Source organism: Myotis davidii, unplaced genomic scaffold (assembly GCF_000327345.1).
Source record: "Myotis davidii unplaced genomic scaffold, ASM32734v1 scaffold551, whole genome shotgun sequence".
Classification (NCBI taxonomy): Eukaryota; Metazoa; Chordata; class Mammalia; order Chiroptera; family Vespertilionidae; genus Myotis; species Myotis davidii.
Window position 1 is genome coordinate 336,999 of NW_006283788.1, and position 7,695 is coordinate 344,693.

The following is a 7,695-nucleotide window of genomic DNA, read 5'->3' on the forward strand; positions in this document are numbered from 1 at the left end:
TTATCTTAGGTAATGAACCATTAGTAGCAGTTATTGTTTTGTTGCTCAAATTGCCCAAGATTTGACTATTGGGAGTCCTTCTATGATGGCTCCTACGTCTTTTTCATCTTTCCCCATAATTCTTTGAGCATTTAATTTCTGGCACCACAGGATACTCTAGGCCAGCCGTGGGCAAACTACGGCCCATTTGAAATGAATAAAACTAAAAAAAAAAAAAGACCATACCCTTTTATGTAATGATGTTTACTTTGAATTTATATTAGTTCACACAAACACTCCGTCCATGCTTTTGTTCTGGCCCTCCGGTCCAGTTTAAGAACCCATTGTGGCCCTCGAGTCAAAAAGTTTGCCCACCCCTGGCTTAACAGGATCTGTGTTTTTTAGGGGGGCGATGGAATGTTCTGGAATTAATCACCTAGTAGTGATGGTTGTAGGACTATGTGAAGTATGAAATGTCGCGAAATTGTCGCTTTAAAAAGGTTACATGCAAATTTTATGCTCTGTATTTGCAAGGTTTAAATATTGTTTTGATGGAGGAACACAACACAATGACACTCAGATAGAAGAAAGGCAGAATCCTTTGTTACTTGGAGCTCCAAAGAAGGGGCCACAGGCTTACAGCAGGGACAGGGTGACAGTAACTGGAGAAGCCGGTGGGGTGAGCCACGTTTCCCCGGCTTCCTGAAACTGGTTCATTTGAATAATTTTCTGAACTCCATGACAATAGGGCTGCCCCTAGTAGCCTGATTCCTAGCTCTTGGACAATTAAAGGAGGTGTCTAGTGGCCCTTGAGTATGAGAGCCGAGAAGGGAAGTAGTCCAGGTGTGGACTTAACTGCTCAAGAGGATTGATCGGCCTCCGAAATGGGCCCCTCCCTCTCTCCTTTCCTCCCTTCGTTCTGTGGAAGTAGGTATTCATTTCTCACCTGTGTAAATCTAGGCATAGAATTGCTGAGTCAAAGGGAAGAAAATAAACGTCCCTTTTGCTGAAGCCACTGTTACTCTGAGCCTGCTAGAGTAATTGGACCTTATCCCCATAAGTTGGCAATCCCTGCTTCTTTGCCTCACTCTCTGGTACCTTTGCTCCTGGAATCACCGTCTTGTCTGAGACTCCACTTTCATGAAATCCCAAATGAAGACCATTGGAGAGTGACCAGATGTGATAAGAAAGTTGAGTGGGTTGTCCCTTCAGTTCAGATGCCCTCAGCCCCATTGCAAATGCTGGCTCATCTTTATAGGTGTGTGTGGCCTTCATATTTGTGTCTGACAAAGGAGCTCAGACCCAGCATTTATCTCAACTGAATACTTACCACGTGCTAACACTGACCTGGGCATGGACGGGAGAAGGCTGAAACTGGTGAGATTGAACGAGGTGCCCCCTCCCAGAGGTCTTTGGGGAAAATGAAAGGTTGGTGGGTTTTACATACCTTTATTTTTATTTTTTACTAGAGGCCTGGTGCACGAATTCATGCACAGGTGGGGTCCCTCAGGGTGGCCTGCGGGGATTGGGCCCCAGCTCGCGCCCCCAGGCTCACAGCCCCTGCTCGTGTCCCCAGCCTCGCAGCCCCACAGCCCCCACCTGGCACCCTGCTGTGGCCTGGCGCCACCCCCTCACCTGCTCCACCATCGCACTGCTGTCCAGCACTTGTTGGGGCCCATCAGGCCCAGCAGCACCTCCACTACCACCTGCTGCCAGCGCCGCATCGAAGATGCCCACCGTGTTCTGTGCTGCCTCTGGTGGTCAGCTCACGTCATAGCGAGTGGTCAAACTCCCGGTCAAACAATTTGTATATTAGGCTTTTATTATATAAGATTGATTTCAGAGAGGAAGGGAGAGGGACAGAGAGATAGAAACATCAATGATGAGAGAGAATCATTGATTGGCTGCCTCCTGCATGCCCCACACTGGGGACCGAGCTCGCAACCAGAGCATGTGCCCTGACCAGGAGTCGAACCATGACCTCCTGATTCATAGGTTGATGCTCAACCACTGAGCAACACCAGCTGGGCCGTTTTGTTTTTTAAATCAAAGGAAGGATTTCCCTAAATAAGAATCAGCGGGGCCATGGCCGGTGTGGGTCAGTGGTTAGAGTGTCAGCCTGCACACCAGAGGATTTCGGGTTTGATTCCTGGTCAAGAGTACGTACCTGGGTTGCAGGTTCACTCCCATCCCCAGTGGGGGTGCATACGGGAGTCAATATGTATGTCTCACATCCATGTCTCTCTCTCTTTCTCTTTCCTTCCTTCCCTCCTTTCCACTCTCTCTGAAGAGCAATGGGAAAAAATATCCTCAGGTGAGAATTAACAACAACAAAGCAGAGTCAGTGGGGAAGTTCATCAAAATGCAGATGCTGGGGCCCGCCCGCCTCTGGCTTATTGAAGTGGGCAGGGTCCTAGGAATCTGCATTCTCTGGGCGCTTCCTAGAGGAATCCAAGATGCTCCTGGCTGGGCCGGTTGATAAGGGCAGCTGGTGGGGAAATGACAGGCGATGCTCTCAGCAGGATGAGCCAGGCTGTGTTTTGAAATTTGAATTTCATCCATCAGTCAATGGGAGTCTTGGAAGGGTTAAAGGCAAAGGTGGGACTTGGTCAGATTTGTGTTCTAGAACAACCCCTCACTGTATGTGGAGAATAAATGGATGGTTGTGTGTGTTTGGGGGAGGGGAGGGACAGCCAGGCAGTGATGGCGGCGGAGGGCTGGGGAAGAGACTGGATTTGCCCAGAATGACTTGCCTTGGCAAATACCTGGTTAGGGAAATGGATGAGGCGGGGGGGGAGGGGGGTCCCTGGGATGTGGAGAGGCTGCCACACTGATGGGGACACGGAAGGAGGGGTGGTGGGGGCTGGGTGGACTGGGTGTTCAGTGTGAAATGGTTAATGTGGAGTGGCTGTGAGGGACCCAGGGGGAGACATTTGTAGAAATTCCAGGGCAGAATCTCCTCTTTCCTAGGGGTCCCTAAAAGGCAGTATCCGGGTGCCTTTTTAAAAAATCTAAAAGCTCTTCCATTCCCAAAGGGAGATCTATATACAACACAAAAACTCTCACAATTAGCCTTGGTCCAGACATTGGACCCCTCTCCCCACCCCATCCTCAAAGTGCCTCTGGCATGTAGGTGTCTTGCAATCATATTTTCTCTGCTTGCTAATGAACTCACTGAGGCAGTACTCCTGGAGAGAGAAAGATTTCATTTGTCTGGGGCTGAGAAGGGAGACCGGGGTTGCCAGAGCTAATGAGGAATCAATGCTTCATAACTGCTAATTAAATGAGCTTGGCCCTCTCCTGGGGCTATTAGCTGGCTGGCTGGCTCTTGAGTGTCCACAAATTTAATTATACTCCCCAATAAACACCCGCAGCACCCACCACCCTCTGGTATCTCTGTGGGGGAAACCAACGAGAAGCAGGATCTTCATGTGTGTGCTGAAACCATCAGCTCATTTATTAATATACTGATTTATTCTGATGCCTTTATTGATTCAACCAATGTTTATTGAGCACCTGCTGTGTGCCAGGCCCTGGTTAGGTGCTGGGGCCACAGCAGTGAAAAACACAAACACAGTCTCTGCCCTCATGGAGCTCACAGTGTAATGGGGGTGACAGACAGTCCTGTGAACAGTTAACAATAATCGGAGTAAGTGCTGGAGAGGAGACATCCCAGGTCTATGAGAGTGTATAACACAGACTTGATGAGGTGGGTGGTGAGGCATCAAGGAAAGTTTCCCTTGGTGAAATGAGGCTGGGATAAGAAGGGAGAGGGAGCTCGGGGGGTGCTCGGGGAGGCAGAGCATTCCAAGATGAGGGAGCAGCAACGACCAAGGCTCTGAGGCTGGAATGACTTCAATGCGGTGTCCTCGACTTGATTAGGATGTCGCAGAGAACTGGGGGTGAGCCCTCGCCGATGCCACAACTCACCTACCAAGCACAAGTTTACACACCTGTCCTGTAGTTGGTCCATGGAACTGATGGTGAGGTGTGGGAGAAAAATAAATTATCCCTGGGATTTTTATTGAGAAATCTTAGTAGAATCCTGGTCTAGAGAGAACTTCAAACACCGCCCCCTCGTTGATTCCCAAGGCCCTGGGTTCAGTCAGGTATTTTGTATTTTCAGGCCTGTGGGGGGCATATGAGTGACATGGCCAACACCATGCATGGCACATGGCTATGTGATCATGGGGTGCATGCCCCTATTTTACTCCCTCCCTTGCTCTTGTCCCATGGGATTAGCCAGCTCACTCCCCTGGGTGGAAGTGACGCCTTCCTGGCCTCCCCCCGCCCCACAGTTACTTGTCCATGTCCGGCGGAGGTTGACGGGAGTCCGCGCTGTGAGGAAGCTGTGACTTGTTGTCTTAGTACACCAGAACAACAAAATCACTAGTCTTCCACACAGCACTAGACCACAACTGCTCCAGTCTTCTTGGCCACCCTTTGCCCTGTGTCTGCGACCTCCCCACCCAGCTCTTTTCCTTCACCTGAGCCAAGTTGTAGCATATGGGCTTCTTGCTTCTCCACCACCTCCTGTCTTCCATTCCCGGTCCTCCTGGGGAGAGGAAGGAGCTGATCTCCAAGGGCCCAACTCCCGCCCATGAAGCATGGAATCTGGAGTGGGCAGGATGTGGGGTTGACTTGCAGATTCACCCTGGGCGTAAGACCCCTTGACCTGTCCCTCTCCGGGTCTCAGTGTCCTCAACGGTCACCTGGACGTAATAACGCCCATGTCCTGAAGATGAAGATGGCATGACATAATGTATGTAAAATGACTGGCCCAATGTTTCTCAAAGAAGTCTAGAGAGAGCACAATAATATCATGTTGGCCGGCACCCATTCCCCCACAGCCCTACAGCTTGAGCATCGTACCTGTTGGGCATGACAGACTTCTGTGTGCCGTTTCATCTCATCTGGAAAACAATGCATTGAAAAATCTATTGAATGAGGGGGGCAAGTCTCCAGAAGCGTCAGCCACCCCAGACCACCCTCTGTTCCCCCATCAAGCTGCAGGGCTGTCGGTCACCTGGGGAGCTGTCCGTGCCCTGCGGCTGCCATGAAGCCGGCCGGGACCTGCTGGGAGCTGTCCAGACGCGTGTGCTGAAGCAGGTCGCGGTTCCCTCCCTGGACCCCGAGAGGCGCTGTCCGGAGTCTCCGTGCTGAAATAAATAGCAATTTTCTCCCGTGGTCCTCGCAGGGCTGTCTTCAGCCTCGGGGCTGAAGAAAACTTTCCTCTCTTCCCGGCTCAACCCACTCCCCCGCCTTCTCCGTTCCTCTGACTTTGGGGAACCCGCCTTCCAAAAATGTCTTTCCCCTCCGCTCCTCTTCCCCGGGCGCTTCCGAATGGCAAAGGGGGGCGCTGGGAGGGGTCGCAACTAGGACTCACCCCAGCTCCTTACCTCGTGGCACGTCCCCAGGACTTACCTCCCAGGTAGTCAGCCCCGCTGGTCTCTGCTTTCCAGACCGTCAAACTTCGCCGTCTTTGTCGCTTTCCGGGCAGATGTCCGTGCGCTGACCTGCAAACCAGCCCCGTCCCCGAGGTGCCGGGTCCCCCAAGCCACCCCTCCTTCCACGCAGCTGAAGTCCTTCCCTCGTGCGTCTCACCTGCTGCCAGTCTTGTGGGCAGATGCAGGTGTCCCGTGGCTGCCCAGGCGGGGACTGCGCTTTTATGGGCTTTGGGGAGGGCGGGGCACCGGGAACCCGGGGCGGGGCTTGGCCAGCCGGCCAATGGGACTCCGCCTCGAATGCAGCTCCAAAGATTACCTCATAGGCTGTGGCCTCAGCTTCAGAATAAAAGACTGGCATCTGCCCAAAATCTAGGTTGGGGTTTTCTGGAGGGGGGGGGCCACTCACTGTAGTCCCCAGGATCTCCCCACTCGGCCCAACCCCCTCCTGGGTCTCTGAGCTCCCCAACAGTTTAGCAGCTCTGGCTCGGTCAGTGCTTGTTTCTCCAGCGTGTGCTATTGCTCCATCAGGAGAGATAAAGCTGGTAAATTGTGTTGGGGGGGGGGGGGATAGGGCAGGTGCAGAATATTTAAGTCTAGGTTCAGATGGAGAAACTGAGGTCTGTGTGAATGTAGGGCTCAGGGGAGCCTGGAGCAGAGGTGGGACTCAAGCCGAGACCTTCTGATTCCTCGACTCAAAACCCAACTCATAACTTAGTTTATTGTTTTACTTTACTGAGTAGGTAGGCTCTGAGCCGAAAAACACACAAACTTGGGTTCAAGTCCAAATTTTTCTCTTCCGTGCTGTGGGACTTGGGGCGCAGTTGAACCTCTCTGTGCTTCAGTTCCCTCAGCTGTAAAATCGTGATGATTGTAGTATCTTCTCAGAGCATTGTGATGAGGCATTAACGCTATGGTGTGGGTTGCATGTTGGAAATAAATAATCGTGGCTAGGACTAAGGTGAGGGAGGCACTTGCCTCAGGTACAAAATTTAAGGGGGCACAAAAAAACCCCGCAGTAATCAAAATAAATCATATTTCAATGCAATGTTTTTTAAAAATCAAAATTAATGAAAAATCCACAATAAGCAAAATATCATTTTAAGCCCTAACCGGTTTGGCTCAGTGGCTAGAGCATCGGCCTGCGGACTCAGGGGTCTCTGCATTCCTGATTTTTTTCCTTTTGCCTCAGACTCCAATGCAGCTTGGCATGACATTAGAAAAAATGTCTGGACCTGGTAATTTTCCCAATAATGTAGCTATTGTTATTTCCTGAGATGGTCCACCCATTTACTCAAAACACCTTTACTGTATTAGGCACGGCGTTGGGGGAGGGGCCCATTCATGAATTCAGCAACTAACCTTCCTTTAGGGAGGGTGCAGACATGAAAAAGCAACTCTTCTCAAGCTTAGCATGCATGACAGTAAAGGAATTTGTGTTCTAGCTTGTGCTCTTCCCAGTATGAAAGTCCCCTAAAAGAGCTGCTTATTTTGTGGAATTTGAGCTCACACATGAGTGACCTGCAGACCACCCATGGATCCAGGAACATCAGGTAAGGTTTGCCAACAAAGATACCCAAACCAAGGCTTAACTCCCCAGATGCACTGGGGAAAAGTTCGGCCAAACCCATGGGGAGTGGATGCAGAAGCTGCTTGGAATTCTGACACATAGTAGGTACTCAACAAATTCGCTGTCAAGTGCAATACTCACCTGAAACACTCTAACTTCTGCATTATGTCTCCACTCAGAGGCTCGTTCTGGCTTCACAGTTCCCAAAGAGGAGCAAGGACCTCGCTACCAAAGGAAGAAGAAGAAACGGGAATGTAGCCTAGAAATGGCTGCTTTATTTATTTGCTCCGTCCATTTTTCCTTTTTCACCTTTATATTTTGGAGGGAAAAATTCAAACCCGCAGGAAAGTTGCAAGATAGTGCAATGCACTTCTGAACATAATCATCTTTACCGAGATTCACCCACCCATTGTTAACATCCTGCCACAGCCACTGGATCTTTGTTGTTCTCTCCACATATATCTTTGTCTGTGTTCCAACCATGTAAGTGGCGGACACACTGGGCCCTTCATTCCTAAATACTCAGCATGCTTCCCCCATGGTCAAGGACGGTTTCCCATGTAACCATAATGGGTAATCACAACCACAGAGTTAAAATTGTGACAATTTGTCTAATCTCTAGCCCGCATTCCAGTTTCACCAATTGCCTCAATACTGTCCTTTATGACATTCATTTCCAAGTTGGGATCCAGTTCAGGATTG

General features: G+C 50.4%; 1 long non-coding RNA gene across 2 annotated transcripts; it reads right to left on the reverse strand.

Moving 5' to 3' along the window:
* Window positions 1–3,459: 3,459 nt before the first annotated feature.
* Window positions 3,460–5,606, reverse strand: LOC102759052. 2 transcript variants are annotated; one of them, XR_001514694.1, is made up of 5 exons: window positions 5,404–5,606; window positions 5,006–5,138; window positions 4,852–4,892; window positions 4,467–4,714; window positions 3,460–3,956 (listed from the first exon to the last, which is right to left on the reverse strand). It is a non-coding gene; the product is annotated as an uncharacterized LOC102759052 (long non-coding RNA). The 2 variants fall into 2 exon arrangements; XR_001514693.1 differs by having other exon boundaries at window positions 4,467–4,892.
* Window positions 5,607–7,695: the final 2,089 nt, after the last annotated feature.